The sequence below is a fragment of the Humulus lupulus genome, chromosome 8, assembly GCF_963169125.1.
Source record: "Humulus lupulus chromosome 8, drHumLupu1.1, whole genome shotgun sequence".
NCBI lineage: Eukaryota > Viridiplantae > Streptophyta > Magnoliopsida > Rosales > Cannabaceae > Humulus > Humulus lupulus.
Window position 1 is genome coordinate 161,546,202 of NC_084800.1, and position 24,567 is coordinate 161,570,768.

The 24,567-nt window shown below is 39.5% G+C and overlaps 1 protein-coding gene and 1 pseudogene across 11 annotated transcripts in view; both read right to left on the reverse strand.

Moving 5' to 3' along the window:
• The window catches only part of LOC133798592 (uncharacterized), a 41,341-nt gene extending 30,656 nt beyond the window's left edge, over window positions 1-10,685 (reverse strand). For all 11 annotated transcript variants that reach the window (XM_062236970.1, XM_062236974.1, XM_062236969.1 and 8 more), the window contains exon 1: window positions 1-10,685. This exon is cut by the window's left edge and continues 23,858 nt beyond it. The gene's annotated coding sequence lies outside the window, so the exon portion shown is untranslated.
• A 320-nt stretch (window positions 10,686-11,005) lies between these two features.
• Window positions 11,006-14,832, reverse strand: LOC133798594 (uncharacterized; annotated as a pseudogene).
• Between the last annotated feature and the right edge of the window lie 9,735 nt (window positions 14,833-24,567).

Consider the following 24,567-nt stretch of genomic DNA (forward strand, 5'->3'; position numbering starts at 1 on the left):
TCTGCCGCACCGAATCATCCCAATAAACAATTTCCTCTTGAAAAAAACTATCACGGCCCTTCGGATTAATTCCCCGAAGGATACGTAGCAGAGTATCCGAACCTGACCGGCCCAGTCCACTATGGCCCAATTTCTTTAATTGCCCCATTGGATTGAAGAGAGCCCTCAGGCTAATATTCACCTTAAAAGAGCAAGGCCCATTTGCCAAAATAAAAAACCAACCCAAATAATCAACTGAAAGAGAGATCATGAATTTCTCAAATTGCCACATGTTAAACGTGAAATCCTCCACCTTCTTAAAAACTTTACACGTGTTGGCTAATCCAATTTTTTTAAAAGATAAATCTGTCAACAATCTCTTGAAAATTTTCTTTAATGCCATGCAATAGTTATGGGAGTTATTGACCATCTCCCAGATTCCTAGTGAAGAAACAGGAGCGTCTAAATACCCTGAACGCAGAGCCGGCTGACCACCGTTGACCAGCGTGCGACCGTTCTCCCTCTCACCATCTTCCTTTCTAAACCCCTTCCTCTCAATATCGAGCACCCCTTTCTCCTCCAAATGACTCCCTGCTAAGGCTTTCGGTCCAGACGTCTCCTCCCTCGATAATTTCCTCATCCAAACTTGTTTGAACCAAATGGCCACCTTCCCACCTTTCTCCTGACATCTAAACAGACGCAGGGAAAGAATCTCTCCATTATACGGAAGGGAAATACTACTGGGAATAAATCCATAAGCATCCCCAACCACTTTTAGGTGAGCACAGAAATAATTCTTCCCCTCTAAAGTAACTTTGTCGATATCTAATAACCCTCCACAGATTGACCCAAGCACCTTAAAAACATGATGATTACATATAGTAAAACATAGAAAAAAAATTAGTTTTTTATTAATATTTCAATAAGTATATTATATATTTAATAATATATAAGTACAATAGAATTATATATTTATAAAATATAGAATTATACAAATAAATAAATTATTATATATATCGAGACGGGAATGGGGCGGATTATGCTAATACCGTACCCACACCATACCCGTATATATGTGTGGTTGTTATTCCCCGCCCCAGTCATTTTCCCGTCCCCATTTGGATCAAATAACCATGGGTTATATAGTCATCCCTAAGTAAGTTGATCAGTTTTACTTTTTAGAGAAAAAAATTTGTCTACTTTAAAAAAAAAATAATAATAAATCAAATAGAAGTGCTAAATTCACTTTATATTCTACTTTTATTGATGAAGAAGATATTATACTTTTATTGAGGAAGAAGAATACAATTGAGAGTTTCTTTAGCACTCCTTAATTAAATAAAATTTTCTTAATTAAAAATACAACTCGAATTACTTGGGTTGTTATTTGGGTGGATTAGGTCAAAAGAGATTTCAAAGTTGATTTCTAATTTGGGACTTTTAATGTCATTTGTTCAATCAAACTAAAGCACTATGGAATATGGTATTATGCAATGTAATATTTGATATTCAGCAATGAAGTTCAAAATTTTGAATGTAGAAGAAGCCCTTACAAATCTAAACTTGCAAGGAGTATCTTTTAGTTCCCATGAAACAAGAGCAAGCCTACTACTATGTAGGTGCCTAGGATCGACTCGAATTACGTCTGACCATTTGAACTACCCCAATTTTGTTTTTAAAGATGGTGGTCGAACAACGACACCATCTCAATTTGCTACACACTGTAATGACCCAAATTTGCTAATAGGGCTTAGGACCTTGATTAGCGTGCCTGGAGGGCAATAAGTGAATTATTGTTATAATATATGAATTTATGTGCATATGTGATAAATGTGATAAATGTGATATGTTTGTAATATATCTGTGTAGCACAATCCGAGACAGTCCTAGGGAGCAATTAGCCAGATTGTCACAACGAGGTTGAGAATTCGACTCAGGGCGAGTCGAGGGGTATTTTGGGTATTAGATGTTTTATGGGGTTATCGGGTTATGGAAATAAATATTTGGAGATATATTTGAGGTTAGAATGTCTAGGAGGGAATATTGGGGACATTTACCATTTTCCCTCGGGGACGTTTTCGGTACCCCGAGCCTTAAGGTAACCTTAAAGCCTAAGTTAAATAAAACGAAACAAAGGAAATATTGGAAACTTGGAGAAACTGACTTAAGCCTCTGCCTTTCTCTCTTTCTTTTTCAAAACCACATTAAGGGAAAACCTTGAGGAAATGAGCTAGGAAAATTCAGAGATTCAAGCTGAAGCTTTGGAGAATTGAAGCTTGGAATCTAGAAGATTAGCTCAGAAGCATAATTTAGCAAAGGTAAGCTTAAATATTAGTAGTTTGTACTGAATAGCTGCTGGTATATTTTCGGAGTTTTCATGTTAGCTAAGTTTAGATTTGTTCTTGATTGCTTGGCTAAATTTTGGGGCTAGTCTTTGTTAGGTTTTGATGCTAAGATTGTGTTAGAACCTTTGTGATAATTAGTCTGGACTGTTGGCTTGATTTTGGGGGTAATTGGATTGGTTTTTGAGGTGAAAATGATGAGTTTTTCTGGGTTCAAGGGGTTGTGTCGCGGCTCTGTTCTTGCTGACTCATGGCCCCTTTGAACTTGGGGCGTCAGGAATTGGAGGTGCGCCACGGCGCCCTTCAAGAAGGGTCGCGGCGCGTGTGGGCAATTTTGAGGCAAGGCCTCGGGTTGAGCTGGGGGCCGCAACATGAGTCCCTAGGGTCGCGACGCTTAAGGTACTTGGAATTTTAAGAGGTTTTAGGCTCGGGAATTCATTAGATGGATTTTATCACCCAGATTGATAAAATTCAATGCCCCAGAGATTAGAATTATGGTTTGAGGTTATTTATTGGATTATAGTTTGATAGGTGGATATTGTTAATGTGTTGTGACAAGGGCTTCGGCGAGGCTTGGACTAGGGAACTGTGCTCGGGACATCGGTACTTGGAAAGCTCAGGACGCAAGTAAGAAAACCACTGTTCCCATAGAGTTTGTATGCAGGGCAAAGCCCTATATGATTGTATTGCAGGGCGTAGCCCTTTGATTGAATTTTTTCGTGTTCAGTATATGCTTTATTATGCTATGAATGCAAATGTGTAAATGTTCGGCAAGAGCCGGGAACGGCGCAGGCTGAGGTCGGCAAGGCCGGGAATGGCGTTAGGCACGTAGAGTGCAAGGCCGAGTGCGGCAAGGGGTCGGGTGCAGCGTTTAGCACGTGGAGTGCGATTTGCCAGGGAGAGACCCTAAAGGATACCTGGGATATCCTTACGATGTGGACCGCGAACCCAGGGCCTGGTAAAGCGCCTGGGACTGCATGGCCGTATGTGTTTAGTCTATTGATGGCCTATTTATATGCTAAGTGTTTGTTATGCATATGTTTTATGCTTGTGAGGGTTTTCTTGCTGGGCTTCGGCTCACGGGTGCTCTATGGTGCAGATAAGGGCAAGGGGAAAGTCGACCAACCATGAGTACAGAGAGCGTGAAGCGGCGCGTACATGTTTGGCCTGCCTGGCTGCCATAGCCAGTGGTTTTAAGAGATGATTGTATTAAAACCTAGATTTTGTTGTCTAGCCGACTTTGTTGTACTTATATGCTGTAAATATTTTTAAACTGTATTTTGGGATCCCAAATGTCAAACACTTTATGATTTTCAGTAAATGGAATTATTTCCAAAGTATATAACTCTGTTTATGATTTAATTACACTTTTGACCTAAAACCTCGACTAGCGAGTTAAATGCACGTTTTAAACTCACTTAGTAACGGCTCTAAGGAATTAGGGCGTTACAACTTGGTATCAGAACGAGCCAAGGTTTATGGTTCTGGAGATTGATCGAACATGTACGCTCGCTATCAGTGACAAGCTCGACTTAGGGTTGGTTGGTATGATTGACTAATATGCTTGAATATGTGCTTGAATGCCCTGTTTTCCTGCTTATTTCATATAGAGCATGATGAATGAGTTAACATATGCATGACGCCATGGAATGGCCCGTTGTGTGTTGTATGCTATCTGTACGTTATGTGAACTACTGTTTGTGGTTGGCTGATGTGTTTGGGAGGTGGTTTTGGATGTTGTTATCATGCCTGATGAGCAGCATCGTTGGTTGCAGGCATATTTGCTGGATGCCTCGACAATCATCTAGACTCCGCGGCAGTTTGGCCAAGTATGACAACCAGGGTGAGGACCCTCCACCTGCCCCACAAAATTGGCAGCAGATGTTTGCTGAAATGGAAGCAAGGCTGCAACCAACTGAGGTAGTAGGCCCCTCCACAGGTTACAGGGTTGCCAATTCAGCAGGTTATGGCGCCAGTGCCAGTTCAACCTGTTCTGGAGAATAAGTGGGAACCTTTGTATGAGAGGTTCAGGAAATAGCATCCTCCCACCTTTGAAGGTGGATCAAACCCACTACGGGCAGAGCAGTGGATAAATATGATTTCCTCAATTCTGGATTTTATGAGGGTTGAGGGAAATAAGAGGGTAGCTTATGCTAGCTATATGTTCAGAGAGGATGCCTGCATCTGGTGGGACGTGGTAGTTCAGAGAAGGAACGTAACAGTTATGACTTGGGAAGAGTTCAGAAACATATTCAATGAAAAGTATTACAATATGGCAGTTCGAGCTGCGAAGGTTGACGAGTTCATCAACCTAACTCAGAATCTGTTGACCATGACTGAGTATGCTTTGAGATTTAACAGATTGGCGAAGTTTGCACAAGATCTAGTGCCGACTGATGTGGCAAGAAGAGACAGATTCATACGGGGTTTGAATGTTATGATTGCTCGTGATGTGAAGATTACCTTGGATCCAGAAACTACTACTTATGCTCAGGTTGTAGACAAGGCCCTTACAGCTGAGGGGGCCGAAGATCATATCTAGAAGGAAAGCACTGTTAGGTGCGATGCCAGAACGACAGTGCCTCCTTTTATTGGATCCAGTTGGGGTGGTGGCTCTATTGAGCAGAAGAGGAAGGCCCCAGATTCCTTTGTTCCTCCCAATTCAGATAGAAAGGCACGGGATGCTTTTGCTGGCCGTCAGGGCGAAAGTGACAACTGGAGGAGTTTTCCAGTGTGTCCATGGTGTAGATGTCAACACTAGGGTGAGTGCAGGATTAGGACCTGCTTTGTCTGTGGGAGTGCCAGTCATCTGAAGAGGGACTGCCCTCAAGTCAAGAAAGAGGAGCTGAAGCAGAGTGACAGTCTCGCTCCTGCCAGGGTATTTACTTTGACTCAGACTGAGGCGGAGGCTAGCCCCTCGGTTGTGACAGGTCAGATTTCTAGTGCTAGATCTTCTTATACTGCATTATTTGATTCAAGAGCTACTCACTCGTTTGTGTCTACTAGAGTGATAGACCAGCTGTGTAGACCTAGTGTTTTGTATGCTAGGGGTTTTCAGACTTTATTGCCAACTGGGGAACTAGTAGTCTCTAGGAGATGGATTAGAGCTTTACCAGTAGAGGTAGATGGTAGGGAGTTGTTTGCTGATCTGATTGAGCTTGCGATGGATGACTTCGACATGATTCTAGGGATGGATTGGCTATCGAAGTATGGGGCGAAAATTGACTGCAAGCGCAGGATGGTGATCTTTGAACCTGAAGGGGAGGTACCCTTTGTATTTGTGGGGATAGCTAGTGGATCGCGATTACCTATGATTTCAGCATTGAAGGCTAGAGACTTGATGCAGGAAGGTTGCATAGGATTCCTAGCGAGCATTGTGGATACCTCTAGGGTGGTGTCGGTTGGACCGGGTGAGACTAGATTGGTGTGTGAGTTTTCGGATTTGTTTCCAGCAGATCTGCCAGGGGTTGCCGCCGCAGTGAGAGATTGATTTTGTTATAGAGTTGGCACCAGGGGCGGAGCCAGTATCTAGGACACCTTCAGAATGGCTCCAACGGAGTTAAAAGAGTTGAAGATTCAGTTGCTGGAGTTACTTGATTTGGGGTTCATCAGACCGAGTTTCTCGCCATGGGGTGCTCCAGTGTTGTTTGTCAAGAAGAAAGATGGATCTGTTAGGATGTGTATTGATTACAGGGAGCTGAATAAGTTAACCATTAAGAACAAGTATCCACTGCCTAGGATCGACGATTTATTTGATCAGTTACAGGGAAGAACAGTATTTTCCAAGATAGACCTCCGATCAGGTTACCATCAGTTAAGGATTAAAGAGGAGGACATACCAAAGACCGCTTTCCGAACGAGGTATGGACATTAGGAATTCCTGGTTATGTCCTTTGGATTAACCAATGACCCAGCAGCTTTTATGGATATGATGAATAGGGTTTTCAAGGATTACTTGGATAAGTTCGTGATTGTGTTCATCGATGATATCTTGGTGTACTCTCAGTCAGAGACAGAGCATGAGAAACATCTGCGATTGGTTTTACAGCGGTTAAGGGAGCATAAGTTATATGCTAAGTTCAGTAAGTGCGAGTTCTAGTTACCGCAAGTTACATTTCTGGGCCACATCGTCAGTAAGGAGGGGATTCTGGTTGACCCAAGTAAGATCGAGGCAGTCAGAGATTGGCCTAGACCAAGCAATGTTCCTGAAGTGAGGAGTTTTCTGGGTTTAGCGGGATATTATCGGCGGTTCGTTGAGGGGTTCTCCAGAATAGCTACGCCTTTGACAGAACTGACAAAGAAGAAGACAAGGTATGTCTGGATGGACAGATGTGAGAACAGTTTCAAGGAGTTGAAGCAGCGACTGATCACCGCGCCAGTGTTAAGTTTGCCGACAGATAATGAAAAGTTTATGGTTTATTGTGATGCATCTAGACAGGGTTTGGGGTGTGTGTTGATGCAAGCTGGTAAGGTGATAGCCTATGCATCGAGACAGTTAAAGGAGTATGAGCAGAGATACCCCACACACGATCTGGAGTTGGCAGCGGTGGTATTCGCACTTAAGATTTGGAGACATTATCTTTATGGTGAGAAGTGTGAGATATACACCGATCATAAGAGCTTGAAGTATTTCTTTACTCAGAAGGATCTGAATATGCGCCAGAGACAGTGGTTGGAGTTGGTTAAAGATTATGATTGTGATATCCTATACCATCCTGGGAAGGCTAATGTAGTGGCTGATGCATTGAGTCAGAATGGCCCAAGACAGTTGTTTAGTTTGAGACAGATATCTGATAAGCTAGCCGAGGAGATAACTAGAGCGGGTATAGAGTTGGTGTTTGGTCGATTAGCCAACATCACTCTTCAGTCTACACTTCTTGAGAGGATCAAGGAGGCGCACGGGAAAGATTCCCAGTTGAGAGGTCACAGAGAGAATGTCTTAGTCGGAGCGACTAAGGACTTTTCTATTTCAGAGATAGGGTTACTGAAGTACAAGGGTCGAATCTGTGTTCTGATGGATTCTGATATCCAGCGGGAGATCTTAGATGAATTGCATACCACTCCCTATTCCTTGCACTCTGGTACGACGAAGATGTACCAGGATTTGAGAGTTTTGTATTGGTGGTCGGGCATGAAGAGGGATGTGGTGGATTATGTGGCCAAGTGCTTAACTTGTCAGCATGTCAAGGCTGAGCATCAGAGGCTAGCGGGGTTGCTGCAGCCTCTGGGGATTCCAGAATGAAAGTGGGAAGATATTACCATGGACTTCGTAGTTGGTTTGTCGAGGACCGTGGGACAGCATGACTCGGTGTGGGTAATTGTGGATAGGTATACTAAGTCCGCCCACTTTTTTGCCTATTAGGGCGACTTATACTGTGGAGCAGTATGCTGAGTTATATGTGAAGGAGATTGTTCGACTTCATGGGGATCCGAGGTCGATAGTATCTGACAGGGACCCCACCTTCACTTCCAAGTTTTGGGAGAGTCTGCAGAAGGCTATGGGCACGCAGTTGCAGTTTAGTACCGCTTATCATCCTCAGATAGATGGACAGTCTGAGAGGAAGATTCAGATATTGGAGGACATGTTGCGAGCCTGTGTGCTAGATTTTGGGGGATCGTGGAGTAAGTATCTCCCTTTGATCAAGTTCTCATACAACAACAGTTATCAAGCGACGATCGGGGTGGCTCCGTATGAGATGCTCTATGGATGGAAGTTCAGATCACCTATCCATTGGGATGAAATAGGTGAGAGGAGTTATTTGGATCCAGAGATAGTTCAGAGGATCAATGAGGCGATTGAAAAGATTAGAGCGCGAATGCTCGCCTCCCAGAGTCGTCGGAAGAGTTATTCAAACCTGAAACGCAGGAGCATGAAATTTCAGGTTGGTGATCATGTGTTTCTTAGGGTTTCACCATTGAGGGGAGTGAAGCGGTTTGGTGTTCGGGGCAAGCTGAGCCCTAGGTTTTTTGGCCCCTTCGAGATTCTGGAATGGGTTGGAGAGGTATCTTACAGACTAGCGATGCCTCCAACTTTATCAGGGGTTCATGATGTTTTTCATGTGTCCATGCTCCGGAAGTATGTGTCAGATTCAACGCACGTTCTGAGTTATGAGAAATTGGAGCTAGATCAGGATTTGTCCTATGAGGAGAAACCGGTTCAGGTTCTTGACCGGAAGGATAAAGTCTTGCGGAGCAAGACCATCGCCTTGGTGAAAGTGTTGTGGAGGAAAAGCAAGGTTGAGGAGGCGACGAGGGAACTTGAATCAGAGATGAGGGAGCAGTATCCCGAGTTATTTAGGTAATTTCGAGGACGAAATTTCTGTAAGGAGGGGATAGTTGTAACGACCCAAATTTGCCAATAGGGCTTAGGGCCTTGATTAGCGTGCCTGGTGGGCAATAAGTGAATTATTGTTATAATATATGAATTTATGTGCATATGTGATAAATGTGATATGTTTGTGATATATCTGTGTAGCACGATCCGAGACAGTCCTAGGGAGCAGTTAGCCAGAAAGTCACAACGGGGTTGAGAATCCGACTCAAGGCGAGTCGAGGTGTATTTTTGGTATTAGATGTTTTATGGGGTTATCGAGTTATGGAAATAAATATTTGGAGATATATTTGAGGTTAGAATGTCTAGGAGAGAATATTGGGGAAATTTACCATTTTTCCCTCGGGGACGTTTTTGGTACCCCGAGCTTTGAGGTAACCTTAAAGCTTAAGTTAAATAAAACAAAACAGAGGAAATATTGGGAAACTTGGAGAAACCGACTCAAGCCTCTGCCTTTCTCTCTTTCTTTTTCAAAACCACACTAAGGGGGAAACCTTGAGGAAATGAGCTAGGAAAATTCAGAGATTCAAGCTGGAGCTTTGGAGAATTGAAGCTTGGAACCTAGAAGATTAGCTCAGAAGCATAATTTAGCAATGGTAAGCTTAAATCTTAGTAGTTTGTACTGAATAGCTGCTGGTATATTTTCAGAGTTTGCATGTTAGCTAAGTTTAGATTTGTTCTTGATTGCTTGGCTGAATTTTGGGGCTAGTCTTTGTTAGGTTTTGATGCTGAGATTGTCATAGAACCTTTGTGATAATTAGTCTGGACTGTTGGCTTGATTTTGGGGGTAATTGGATTGGTTTTCGAGGTGAAAATGATGAGTTTTTCTGGGTTCGAGGGGTTGGGTCGCGGCTCTGCTCTTGCTGAGCTGTAGCCCCTTTGAACTTGGGGCGTCAGGAATTGGAGGCGCGCCGCGGTGCCCTTCAGGAAGGGTCGCAGCGCGTGTGGGCAATTTTGAGGCAACGCCTCAAGTTGAGCTGGGGGCCGCGGCATGAGAACCTAGGGTCGCGGTGCTTAAGGTACTTTTGGGTTTTTAAGAGGTTTTAGGCTCAGGAATTCACTAGTTAAGGCTCGGGATGGATTTATCACCTGGATTGATATAATTGGATTAGAATTATGGTTTGAGGTTATTTATTGGATTATAGTTTGATAGGTGGATATTGTTAATGTGTTGTGACTAGGGCTTCGGCGAGGCTCGGACTAGGGAACTGTGCTCGGGACATCGGTGCTTGGAAAGCTTGGGACGCAGGTAAGAAAACCACTGTTCCCATACAGTTTGTATGCAGGGCAGAGCCCCATATGATTGTATTTCAGGGCGTAGCCCTTTGATTGAATTTGTTCGTGTTCAGTATATGCTTTATTATGCTATGAATGCAAATGTGTAAATGTTCGGCAAGAGCCGGGAACGGCGCAGGCCGAGGTCGGCAAGGTCGGGAATGGCGTTAGGCACGTAGAGTGCAAGGTCGAGTGCGGCAAGGGGCCGGGTGCAGCGTTTAGCACGTGGAGTACGAGTTACCAGGGTGAGACCCTAAAGGATACCTGGGATATCCTTATGGTATGGACCGCAAACCCAAGGCCTGGTAAAGCGCCTAGGACGGCATGGTCGTATGTGTTTAGCCTATTGATGGCCTGTTTATATGCTAAGTGTTTGTTATGCATATGTTTTCATCTTGTGAAGGTTTTCTTGCTGGGCTTTGGCTCATGGGTGCTCTGTGGTGCAGGTAAGGGCAAGGGGAAAGTCAACCAACCATGAGTACGGAGAGCGTGAAGCAGCGCGTACATGTTTGGCCTGCCTGGCTGCCACAGCCAGTGGTTTTGAGAGATGATTGTATTAAAACCTAGATTTTGACGTCTAGCCGACTTTGTTGTACTTATATGCTGTAAATATTTTTAAACGGTATTTTGGGATCCCAAATGTCAAACACTTTATGATTTTCAGCAAATGGAATTATTTCCAAACTATATAACTTTGTTTATGATTTAATTACACTTTTGACCTAAAACCTCAACTGGTGAGTTAAATGCACGTTTTAAACTCACTTAGTAACGGCTCTAAGGAAGTAGGGTGTTACACACACCATCTAGGCACCATCTCGGTTTGACACCCGATCCATGTCACGCAAGTCATAACACAAAACATGCATGGAACTCAATAGTTTAAACCAGCTGAAAGCACTGCAGAGGCTACTGAATTAGCAACAGCATCATAGTGGCAGCCACCCCTTTCTCATAATTACCAGCAACCCAAACATCAATATCTTCTTCAACTAGTTCTTGAATGTGTTCTAAGCTCTCCCCCTGGCAGAGCCTTTGCAACATCCTCATTAAATATGGCCACTACAAATAAAATAGCCCAAAAAAATATCTAAGCCTGAATGGACAATTATTGTTCTAAGCCTGCAAAAAGTTGCTTAAATAGGACAACAATGGCCTGAATGGCTCCTTTTCTTGATGATAATGAATTAGCAGTAGCTTTTACACAAATAGATTCTAAAATTAAAAGAGTTTTACAAAAATTGCATTCTCTTTCTCTATCAAGTGAAAAAAAAAATATTTATGAAAGCTCAACAATCACTCATTTGCATTTGTCCTCCAAAATCTTTACTGCTTCCGTAAATAATAATTCAGGAGGTAAGGCTCCAATTGATTCGATAGTAACAAGTGAAAGTGAAAACCATTCGAATTAGAAGGATCATATTAAGAAATTATAAGCACTCTAAATCAAAATCTTTGCAATTGCCAACTTACATATGAAATGTTCTTTAACTCGGTGTAATGATACACGATCCTTCCATTGTTTGCCACCTATGATGCACTCCCTACAAAGAGTGCAATCTCGTCGATGTGCTACTGTAGCTCGTTTCTTACCTGTTGAATATTCGAATTGACAATCAAGAAAGAAATAAAAAGAAAAAAAACAGTCTGACAAAAAGAAGAAAGATTTATAATCATATCGAGAAAGAATTTTAAGAGAAAAGAACATCAGTTTACCGTTGCCAATATCTTCAATATCAAAGACATTGACCGAACATTTATTTTTTAGTTCCACAACTAACTCGTCTTCAACTTTTTGCAATAATACAACCTAAAAATAAAATTATAACAAAAAGATCAAACATATGTTTCCAAACTCTAGTTAGAATCAAGAATTGAAAAGTCACATAAAAAACATATCATATACCTCAAGAAGCATCCTATACCAGGCAGTAGCCACATGGCCACTTAGCATGAGTTTTACTGGGCCTTTAACAGCGTGTGCTTCTAATTCAATTTCCTAGATGAAAAAGAAATCATTTTGTTTTAGAGAAATAACTTTTCAGTCTATTAAGAAACAAGTGAAGATAACTTTTACATATAGAGACGAGAATGGACCAAGAGCACTTTAAACTAAGAGAAACATATAAGTTAGAATGATCATCACTCATGCAAAAACAAAGAATATCCTTCCACCAACGGTTTTTTTATTTATAAGAAAGAAACTCATGAAAAAAAGAAGTCTTGGTGGGTTTCTCAGTTAAGATTCAACAAAAAATTGACAAAACTTATTCAAAATGGGAGCAAAAAAATAATTTTGCCCCACAATAACACCCTCGAGCTTCAGAAAATAATATCATGTTCCTATAAAAGCCAAGGCATTTTTTCCATCAACCTACCTCGTCAAGAAAATAATGTACTTGATTCTCTAGTCTCCAAGTTTAATCGTAAAAGAAATTTTCCAGTGCCAATCCTAGCTGTCGGTAAAACCTACGCCTTGTAGGTTTTTGCCTAGAAACATCTACCAATTAAGCTGTTATCCATAAGCTACGAAACTAAAGTACGTGTAAACTATAATGATCTAAATTTCTTAATTTTGTGTTTTAAGACATGTATTTAAGTTGTAAAGATCTATACATAATGGCCAATAAACAATTTATGCCTTCCAGCATCAGCAGATAGTACAATAGAATAATCAAACATACACAAGATTACCTAGCCAGGGCCCAGCTTAGATATAATAATGTTTTCCATAGTTGTGATTGGGTTGTTGGAAAACACTGGAAAGGAATCCTGGCTGCAAGCGAATGATGTGTATGTTCTTGGTTTTGATGATGAACTAGACTTCGAAGGAAACTCACTTCCATGGGGTAACCACTTCAATTCATTTGACTTTACTGTATTACAACATTACAACAAAAACAAACTATACCCAATAAGAGACTAAACAAAGAGATTAAATTGTCACTTTATCACAATTATCAAATATGAAGAAAAAGAAAAAAAAAAGTTAAACCTGCAGTGTGAGGCATGTCTTTTGCACAACGAACGTGGAGCTTTAACACAATAATGTTCTTTTCATTTTGTGTATTATTGTCTAACATCATAAAAGAAAAACAAGATGAATAAAAATACCTTAGTCCAAAAATTAATTCCTTCTTTTACAAAAGAACATAAAAATTAAACTATCGAAAATATTTAGAGTCCAACCTGCATATTCAAACTATCTCGGGTCAACCTTGATTGGAAAGAGACCCAACCTGTGGGAAAGAACTTCGTCTTGAACAACTGATGTATTATTTGCAATAAGAACTTTTTCAATAGCCATTGTTGGAACCTGAACCGATATCAATCTGCGTAATGATCAGAATGTTACAATATATATATCATAAAATACGGTAAGAATTGCCAATTCTGTAAGCATTCAAAAATATTTTTGTCAAAATATTGCCAAAACTATTGAACCTCAGCTATAAGGATTCTCCGAAATGCATTTGCAAGTGCTGGATTGATACCAATCATATGAAACCATATCTTCCTTTGTCAGTAGAATCACCTTAACTTTAAAATTGTCGCAGAAATTATCCAGCCGCATACTATTATCATTACCCACAGATGTGTATGCTATGTATGGTATCAATCTGAAAGCACCAAAATACATACAAGAAAGAAGAAAATCACACAAGAGACAAATTAGAGCTATCCATATCCACTTCAATTGTTTTGCCGATTTAGCTGAATTAAGAAGTTAAAATTATGCTCCCCACTTCAACAAAAACACCTTTTAACCAAATAAATTAACCCAACTTAAAAATTCCTACACATTTTTTAGTCCTAGATAAGAAAAGTTTCTTAATTTTCAATGTGATCTCATTCATTGCTTCCCACTTTAACCAAAACTTATATGACCCAAAACAAACCAAATCAAATACACCAAATTTAGAATTCCTATAGTTTCAAGTACTAAATATGAAAAGTTTATAAATTTTGAATAACCCAATTATTAAACAAACCTAGGAAAATTCGCTGTAGATTTATTTCTTCGAATATTGTCTCTTTTTAAACAACTTTATCTTTAGATAGTTTTTTAAGACAAAAAAACAACTAAATTATGACTCGTCAATCAAACTAAACCAAACTTTTTGTTTATAAAGAGTGATTAAAAAAAAAGAGATTACAACAGAAACATAAACAAAGAATTCTCTGTAGATTTATTTCTTCGAATATTGTCTCTTTTTAAACTTCAAAAAAATAAGTATTCCCCTTTAAATAATTTTTTATGAACAAAAAAATGACACAAAAGAAAAAATGCGTACATGAATGGGAGCATCAACCTTGCATTCAACTCGGGTTCTCTGGAATTCGAGATGGGGTAAAAATTTTCCAATTGGAACGTCTAGAAGGTCTTTTAACCATTTCAAGTCGTCATTCTTCAACGATTCTGACTCGGTTTGTGTATCGATTGTGCTTTCTGACTTTGTTTCTACTCTCACTTTTCGACTCGCCATTATTGTCTTCTTCCTCTATTCCACCATAGTTACACAACAATCATTTGAATACTGTAAGGGTGGTTAGGGTTTAAGGTTCTGGAACGACAACAGGGAAGGTGAAGACTGGGTTGGGCCGTCCTAAGCCCAGCCCAATTAAGGATAATAGTAAAAGTTAGTCTTTATCCAAAAAAATGCATGTTTAAGTTTGTCGTTTTAAAATTACAATTTTTTTATTTTGTTTTGTATCGAGCCTGTCTTAGGTTATGTTTGGTTGGGAATAATGGAATGGAAAGAAATAGAATGAAATTTAATTTTTTTTTCTATTCTTTTATTATTTTTTTTATAAAGTATTGGAATGCCATTCCAGTAGACTGATTTTTCCATCATTAATGATTTTTTCATTATTTTGGCAGAATGACTATTCCACTTAAAAGTGGGCGGAATTGTCATTCCAATACCCAAATAAAAAAAATTATTGATGTTTTCTACTCATATTAAATTTGATTCCAATTTTTATTACTAATTTTAAGTCTATTTCATTGTTTGCATTACTCGCAATCAAATGTCACCATAATTTTTTTATGGTGTAAGGAGTGCTTCCCTTTATTATTTTGTGATTGTATAATTTTTTTATGTTGAAGTATTTAGTTCTATATCATCTTTTTATTACCAAAAGAGTAGAAACATTAGGTGACGTTTCGTTTGAGAGAATGAAAATGAAAGAATAAGAAAATGAATAGGAATGGAATATAATAAAAATTAATATGAACCAAAATAATTGAGAAAAAAATTCAATCTTACATTGGAATGGTATTTCCTCCTATTTTCAAATGGAATAGTCATTCCACCAAAATGATGGAGAAACCATTTCATTGAAATGATATTCCAATACTCTAAAATGCAACCAAACAAATAAATGAAATGAAAATTGATCATTTTCCATTGCATTACCTCCAACCAAACATCCTTAAGTGTCGCACATTCTCTTCTTCAGTCTTGCTGTACACAAGAAAGTCATCAAAAAATACTATAACCGACTTCCATAGGAGTGGTCGAAAAATTTCATTCATTAGTGATTGAAAGGTGGCTGGATCATTGGTCAACCCAGAGGGCATGACTAGGAATTCGTAATGGTCGTCATGAGTCTGAAATGTCGTCTTGTGTACATATTCTTTTTTGACCAAAATTTGGTGATAACCTGATTTTAAATCAAGTTTAGAGAAGAATACAGCACCATTTAATTCATCTAATAATTCATCTATGACTGGAATAAGGTACTTATCTTGTATTTTCGCTCAGTTGAGTTCCCTATAGTCAATGCAAAACCTCCAAGAGTCATCTTTCTTCTTCACTAGCAGCACGAGACTTGAAAATGGGCTAGTACTGGGCTGTATAATGCCGGTGGCCAACATGTCATGAATTAATCTTTCGATTTCTGTCTTTTGATAGTGCGGATAACAGTAGGGGTGCACGCTTATGGGATTTGTGCTGGGTGGAAGAGGTATAACATGCTCATGCTGTCTTGTTGGAGGCAATCCATCTAGTTCCACAAACAAAGGGGCATGTTTGACTATGGTGGGCTATGGTGGGCAATCCAACTGGATATCACCCTTTTTTTATTTCATACTAATACCATAACAGGGCATCATCGGTGAAGGAGATAAAGGTTGCTTCTATTTTTTCCATTTGATTATAGTTGTAGCAAGAAAAGTATTGCTCAGCCTGCATGATCCACCCATCGGGATTGTCTCCATCATAGCTTGGCATTTTGAGTTTCTTCAGGCGCTGTTCTTGACGATGAGGGTTCAACCCTTGAGATTAGCCAGAGTTTGTGTCACTCACCTTGGGTTTGTCTCATTGGTTCTCAAGTGAATTGCCCCTACGGACCTCATCTCGGTGATCGTAATTATCTTTGACGTCTGACCCTTTTGCTGAGTGCTCTCCCGATTCTTGGCCTTTTCTTGAATTTTCTTGAATCTCCAAGAAACTCTAAAACTGTTGTTGTAGCTGTTCTTGCATCTGCCTTCCCATTTTCTGTATTGATTCTTTGACTGCATCAAGTTCCATCTTCATGGTTTCCATCTCTTCCTCCACGTTGTTCGATCATTCGATTGCCTTCTTTGACCCATATTCGCAGCTCACCACACCAAATTGATAGATTCTTTCTAGGTAAGAACTTATATATCTGAACTCGCACAAGAAAATCACTTTATTGATGATATTAAACAATTACAATTTGGAAGCACTTCGAGAGGCCCCAGTTTCCTATTTCCACCATCTGAGAGGGTGAAGCTCTCCAATAGAATCAAACTTAGTCCCCCCCCCCTACAATGATTTCCTTTCCATATTATATAGGTATCTCCCTGATAACCCCAAAATGCCAGCCGGTCCAGTAATACAGTGGCAACTGGACTAATTAACTAATAACCTATAGACAATTAAATCCTAAAGTATGAGTCATGTAGATTTTTAGGATGCCTCCTATTATAAACAAAGCATATAAGTGGCTTATCATGTTGATCTGAAATGTTTGTGGTGTGGTTGCACTGACCAAAGTTTTGATGCTGGCACAGGACTAAAGAAGCTGAATCCAGATTAAAAAAAATTAGCTAATACAATATACCAGCTACCATATAAAGAATAAATTATGCTGTGACTAAAATTTGAGAAAGATAATATGATATGTAAGCATATATTGATTCCAACTGGACTTAGCAGTTGGATTCTCACAAGGCACCCACCTTTACAAAAGTGGGTATCCTCTCTTAGGGCAGTGTCCACTCTAAATACACTTCTAAAGAAGTATTCATAATCAATGTGAGACTTCTAATACTAAGGAGATTCATAAAAGGATTTTTCATTTATTTTTAATAATTCATACACACAAATGAAAGTTCCAACAGTATAGTCAAAACAATCTTAGCCATCCATTATGTTAATGAGAGAGTATGTTAAGTTTGAGATTTGTGCAGAAATTAACACGACTAGGACCATCTCACCATCTTCCTTTGTAGGATAGAATCCATGTGCATTGCCATAAAAGTAACAGACACAATTACTGAAATCAATATCAATGCTTCTTATCATCACTACGACCTCCTTCTAGGAGTCCCTAGGCTTTCAATTGTGGTATTCAAAAAATTAATAGTAAAAAAAGTTATGAGACTTTTTAAAGTCATTATTTTATTAAGAGGCAGTGAAACAATAAAGAAAGGATAATCATCATGATTATTTTCAATATTTAAAGGAAAGGCATCAATCTGCATTGGAAATGATACGAATAGTTTTCGAAGAGAAGAACAAAAAACAAAGATGGACTACACTTATTATTATAATTGTTTTGGGTTTATTCCTTACTTCCTATCATTGTTGACTGCCCGTGAAACTTAAAAAAACAAAGCTTTCACAAACAGTAATTTAAATTTATTAAAATCAAGAAAAGAGTACACAATTTACTTACTATGCTCTCATCAAAACATGAACGATTATACTAACTAGTTTTATTACTTTCTTGTCAACTTTAGGCCATAGCTAGCAACCCTAGCATAGCTCAAGATTGTCAAACAATATACGCAGAAAAAGTACTCTGAACGAGCAGAATCATTAAAAAAAAAAAAAGACAATATATGTTAGTGAATGTGAAAGATAATATATGGTGGCATAGAACAAACCTTGGATGATTTACTGGTACTTTTAGAGAGATTCAAACTGTGAGAAGAGGTCGTGGGCGTGGCGGGCCTGGACGAGCTCACGGCCTAGTTGGCCGGCGAAAGTAGAGTCGCGTCGAACAACCTATCGGCAGTGTCAATGGAAGGAGGCGAGTCATCCAATGTTCTTGGAACATATAAACACATATTCAATCTCAGAGCCAACTTTGCTTTCCTCCATTAGCCTCCCATTCTTTTGTTTTGTTTATCAAAAATCCACCAGAAGATGCAAAACCAAGAAGCCAAAACAATACTTTCTTCAAGAAAATCGCAAGCACAAAAAGTGGCAAAAACTCACAAACCCATATCTCAAATTGCTTAAATTTAGCTGCTTTTTTGGGTTTTTTCCCCACTTTGTCTAGCTAAGAGTTCTTGGAATGAGAGAGTAAGAGATGGAGGACTTTAAAAAAAGTTTAAGTGGAGAACGAAAACCAAGAGGGAGAGAGGGAGGGAGGGGGGAGGTTTAATGGATAGTTATGGTAGAGAGAATATTAGGAGTTATGGTTTTTTTAACTGATTTGAGTGTTATTTTTTGGTTGGGTTTGTTAGTTTGTTATTTTTATATCTCTTGGACCTATTTATATTGTGCCCATTTTCATTAATAAAACAGGTTGTTTTTTTCTTAGTGTTTTTGGGCCTTTCTTGTAATATGGTATCAGTGCATATTCAGTTTCTTGCTGCCCATTCACGTAACAACCCTTCTTCTTCTCAAAAGAAACCCTAAAGCTGTCTCAGTCGCCTCCTCTCAAGAACCCCTTCCTTTCTTCAGTCAAGATCAGTCGTTGCCCTTCATGGTCCGCACGAGAGCCTCCCTGCCGCGTAGCTCATCGGTCTACAGCCTCCCTCCTATGCCAATGGCTGCTGCTCCTTCTTCTCCCTTGGCTCCGGTGATGGCGTCTGCTCCTTCTCCGACCCCGACTGTGGCTGTGGCTCCTGACGTTGCCTCTTCTTCTCCCTCTCGTGAAGATCTCTGTCCAGCCATTCCTCCCTTTTCCTCTCCAGCCAACCTGCAGTGTCCTCTGCCTATCTCCGTCCCTAGGAGTTCGCCTCCTCCTCTCGGCAGTCAAGGTGATCTCAGCAATCATGGTGGTCTCAGCTTTCGTAGTTGTCTCGGCAGTCACGGTGGGCTCAGTGCTCATGGTGGTCTCGGCAGTCATGGTCCTCTCGGCAGTCATGGTGGTCTCGGAATTCCGAGTTTCTCTACAGCTCCCCCCTGTCAACCTTCCCATATGGATCATACGTACCACTTGGGAACTAGATACAACCCCAACTTTCTGATTTCTACTCAGATTCTAACGGGTCAAGAAAATTTCCAATCATGGAAGAGAGCTGCTTCCATTTCCATTGCTGCCAAGAACAAAACTCAGTTCATAGATGGGTCTTTGCCTCAACCCCATCCTTCCAATCCTTATTTTCATGCTTGGGTTCAATGTAATAATATGGCTATGGCTTGGTTATTACAATCTGTTTCTCGTGAAATTGCAACTAGCATTATGTTTCAAGATTCGACCACTGCTATGTGGAATGATCTCCATGAACGGTTCAATCAAGGCAATGGCCCGCGAATATTTCAGCTTCAAACTTTGGTTCACACAATCAGACAAGGCGACTCTGATATAAATTCCTATTTTACCCGTCTCAAAGCTATTTGGGATGAGCTCAAAGAATTTCAGCCGATTGTTCCCTGTTCATGTGGCTGCAAATGTGGTGTTGTTGAGAGGCTTCTTGGATATTATCACAGAGATCAGATTATGCAGTTTCTTGCTGGTCTCAATGACTCTTATTCGGCAGTAAGGGCTCAAATTCTCCTCTATGATCCTCTTCCTCCCCTATCCAAGGTGTTCTCCATGGTGTCTCAAGAAGAGAGACAAAGAAGTCTCGGTCACACCGCTCCATTCATTACAGCTACTGCGAGTTCGACCCACTCAACCAAGCCCCCTCCATCAAGATCAAAGAAACCGAGACCCACTTGCTCTCACTGTCTCAAAATGGGTCACTTGGTGGACAAATGTTTCTTTCTTCATGGATTTCCTCCTGGGTATGGTGACAAGCGTCATCCAGATGTTGCTCTCAAATCCTCTGTTCATCAAGCTTCCGCATCTCCCGTCTCTACTTCAATTTTAGGCAAGCCGCCTATGCTGTCCCAATCTGAGCTCAGTCAACAACTTATCTCCCTTCTCAGTCAGAATCTCCAGCACACCTTGGCTGCCACTGACACCAATCTACCGATTGCCTCACAAGTTTCTGGTAATCTTGTTGACTTCCCCTCTTATTTGTGTATAGTTGATAGTGGAGCTTCTCACCATGTGTGTTACTCCCTTAAATGCTTTAAAACTATTGATAAACACCTTATTGCTACCTTAGTCACTTTACCTAATGGGCATAATATTCATATTTCTTATTCTGGCTCTGTTCAATTTTCTAGTTATATTACCTTGACTGATGTTTTATTCATATTAGAATTTCAGCATAATCTATTCTCGGTAAATGCTTTTCTACAAAACAGCCCTAACTCTTTAATTTTTTCTGCTTCTGAATGCTTTATTCAGGCACCCACTCGGACTTCCAAGATTGGGATTGCTAAGAAAATGGGGAGGCTATTTTACTTTGAGCAAGATCGTCAATTCTCTCACTTTATACATTCTGATATATCTGTTAATGCTTTTACTAAAATTGACCAATGGCACTTCCGCCATGGTCATCCTTCTATGTCAATTTCAAATTCCATAAATAAAAATCTTGTTTTTTCTAATAAATTGTCTGATCATGCTTGTTCCATTTGTCATTTATCCAAACAAAAAAGGCTTCCTTTTGTGTCTAATAATAATAGGGCTTCTATGCCATTTGATCTTGTTCACTTTGACATTTGGGGACCATTTCATGTTCTTAGCATAGAAGGGTACAAATATTTTCTTACTATTGTTGATGATCACACTCGTTTTACATGGGTCTATCTACTTAAAGCTAAATCTGATGTGCAAAGTATTATTCCTCAACTCTTCTCTTTAATTGCTACTCAATTTTCTATTACTATTAAAGTTGTAAGATGTGATAATGCTTAAGAACTTAACCTATCTTCTTTCTATGCTTCCAAAGGGATTGAACAATTTCACTCATGTGTTGATAGGCCTCAGCAAAATTCGGTGGTTGAACGAAAGCATCAACACATCCTAAATGTCGCTCGGTCCTTGTTATTTCAATCTCATATTTCTCTCCCTTATTGGTCTTATCTCATTAATACTACTGTTTATCTCATTAATAGAACTCCTTCATTACTTTTACATAAAAAGACATCTTTTGAACTTCTCTTTAATAAATTACCCTCTTATGAGCATCTTAGAAATTTTGGCTGTCTTGCTTATGCCTCCACTTTAGATAGGAATAGACATAAATTCTCTCCTCGATCTAAAGCTTGTGTTTTCATTGGTTATCCTCATGGAATGAAGGCCTATACCTTGCTTGATATTGAAAGTCAATAGATTTTTAATTCTAGAGATGTCATCTTCTATGAGCATATTTTCCCTTTAAAGCATGACAAGTCTACTGTGTATACTGACTCTCTATCCCTAACAAAAGTGTTTGATGTAGGACCCCATATTCCTTAAGTGCCCTCACCTTCCAATAATGCTCTTGAGGATCCTTCTCCTTTGTCACCTATGATTACCACTTCCAAAAGTGGAAGGCCTTTTTCTCATCCCTCTTATCTTACAGACTATGCTTGTAACTTTGTTATTTCTGAGTCCTCTACTTCTTATCCTTTATCTAATGTTCTATCTTATGATAGGTTGAGAGATCATTTTCGAGCTGCCATTTTGCCCGCACACATGGTAGTAGAACCATCCAGTTACAAGCAAGCTTCAAACATTCCAGAGTGGCAGCAAGCGATGAATGATGAACTTCATGCGCTTGACCGAAATAACATTTGGGAAATTGTCTCTCTTCCCCCTGGACAACATGCTATAGGATGCAAATGGCTCTTCAAAATAAAATATCAACAAAGTGGAGTTATTGATCGTTGCAAGGCCCGTTTGGTGGCCAAAGGCTACAACCAAAAGCAAGGTATTGATTATTCTGACACTTTTGCACCTGTTGCAAAGTTTAACACTCTTAAACTTCTTCTTGCTGTAGCTGCCATTAAAAATTGGTCTTTATGCCAATTAGATATCAACAATGCTTTTCTTCATGGGGACTTAAATGAAAATGTCTACATGAAAATTCCAAAAGGGTATCAACCCAATAGTCCTCTACCAAAAAATGTTGTTTGTAAATTAACCAAAAGTCTATATGGCTTAAAACAAGCCCCTAGACAATGGTACTACAAACTTAGCACATTTCTCCTCTCTAGTGGTTTTCGCCAATCTCAATCGAACCACACTTTATTTATTAAGAGCACTTCTAATATCTTTATCGCTCTTCTCATCTATGTTGATGATGTTATTATTACTTCAAATAATGATGCCGTTGTCTCTGAATTTAAAGGCACATTACTTGAAAGACCTTGGCCCCTTACGTTTTTTCTTGGGTCTTGAGATTGGTCATTCCTCCAATGGTATATCTATGTCCCAACGACCTTTTACCTTACAGTTATTGAGTGATACAGGTTACTTGGCTGCAAAACCTGCCTCCACTCTAATGGAACCTAATGCCAAACTCAGCAAAGATGAAGGGGAGCTCCTATCTGACCCCACCATGTACAGAAGCTTAATTGGTAAACTTATCTATTTAACAATTACTCGTCCTGACATTTCTTTTGCTGTCAATAAGCTAAGTCAATTCTTAGCCACTCCCAGGACTCCTCATCTCCATGTTGCGCATCGTATCCTTCAATATCTAAAAGGCACTCCTGGCCAAGGCCTCTTTTTTTATGCTAAATCTAGTCCTCATATCAATGCTTATGCTGAAACTAACTTCAAATGTGAGAATCTATCTCTAAAGATTTTTTCAGATGCTGATTGGGCTTCTTGTAGTGATACAAGACGGTCTGTGTCTGGTTACTGTGTCTTCCTTGGACAATCTCTCATTTCATGGAAATCTAAGAAGCAAACCACTGTCTTTAGATCGTTCGATGAAGCTGAATACCGAGCTATGGCCAATGCCACATGTGAGATCACTTGGCTTCTCTCTTTGCTGAAGGACATTGACATTCAGCATACTCATCCAGCTATTCTCTATTGTGACAACACTGCTGCAATACACATCTCCGAAAATCCGGTGTTCCATGAAAGGACGAAGCACATTGAGATCGACTGTCATCTTATCCGTGAAAAAATTCAGGATGGCTCCCTCAAGCTCATCCATGTTACCTCCAAAAACAATCTTGCAGATGTTCTAACAAAACCCTTGTTTCCAAATCATTTCAATGAGTTGATCTCCAAGATGAATGTCAAAAATTTGTACAGTTCATCTTGAGGGGGTATATTAGGAGTTATGGTTTTTTTTAACTGATTTGGGTGTTATTTTTCTGTTGGGTTTGTTAGTTTGTTATTTTTGTATCTCTTGGGCCTATTTATATGTGCCCATTTTCATTAATAAAACAGGTTGTTTTTTTCTTAGTATTTTTGGGCCTTTCTTGTAATAGAGAAAGAGTCGAACAAGAAGTTAATAAAAATGAAAATGAGAAAAAACGCCAAAGGGACAAAGTCATAAATGATGGTTGTGAATTATATTAGTCATCTTCTTCGTGTCATTCTTGTTAGTTTTGGTTGTTGTTGTTGTTGATGATGGTCTTCTTGGCCGCCATGCAAAATAGAGAGACCTGCTAAAACGAGAGAGAGAGAGAGAGAGAGAGAGAGGTATTTGCTTTAACTTGAGCTTTGTTGAGTATTTGAGGATTTTGACTTTTTGCTGTTAGGATTTCAGGTGAGCTTGTTTTCAGATGAATTGGTGAAAAAAAAGACATATATATAAAAAGCATGTTTTGGTTGAATTGAATTCAATGATGGAAAGGTAGCTGTTTTATTTACCTTTCATCCCTCTCTCTTATCTCTCTCTTCCATTTTTGCCCTTGACTTTTTATAAATTTTCACTGAAAAGGAACACTGATTACTATTGTTGTTTGTGTTGCATCATTTATATTATTTATTTTAGGGGTTCACATTGTGTTTTGGGTTTAAATGTAAATGAGTGTCCTGTTTTATCTTCTACAATTTTTTTTATTTAATACTTAATAGGGTGCTCTTTGTGCGGGCCTAATGGTTTTTTGCTAATTTATTTAGTCGTATCGCCTACACAGTTTGAGCAATTTTTAAAACCGCAAGCCATACTGCTTAAACTGTACTCCAAAAATGTGGTGCGGTGTGGACAGTTTATACCTATGGCAAAATAATTTAACAAATAAATATTATAATTAATAAAGATTTATAATGTTGGTAGTACTGGACCAGCCCAAGAACTAAGCCCAATATCGTTGGACCTGGAAGCAGTAAACAACAAGGTGCAAGACTGGATCAACCAATCGAGCCCAG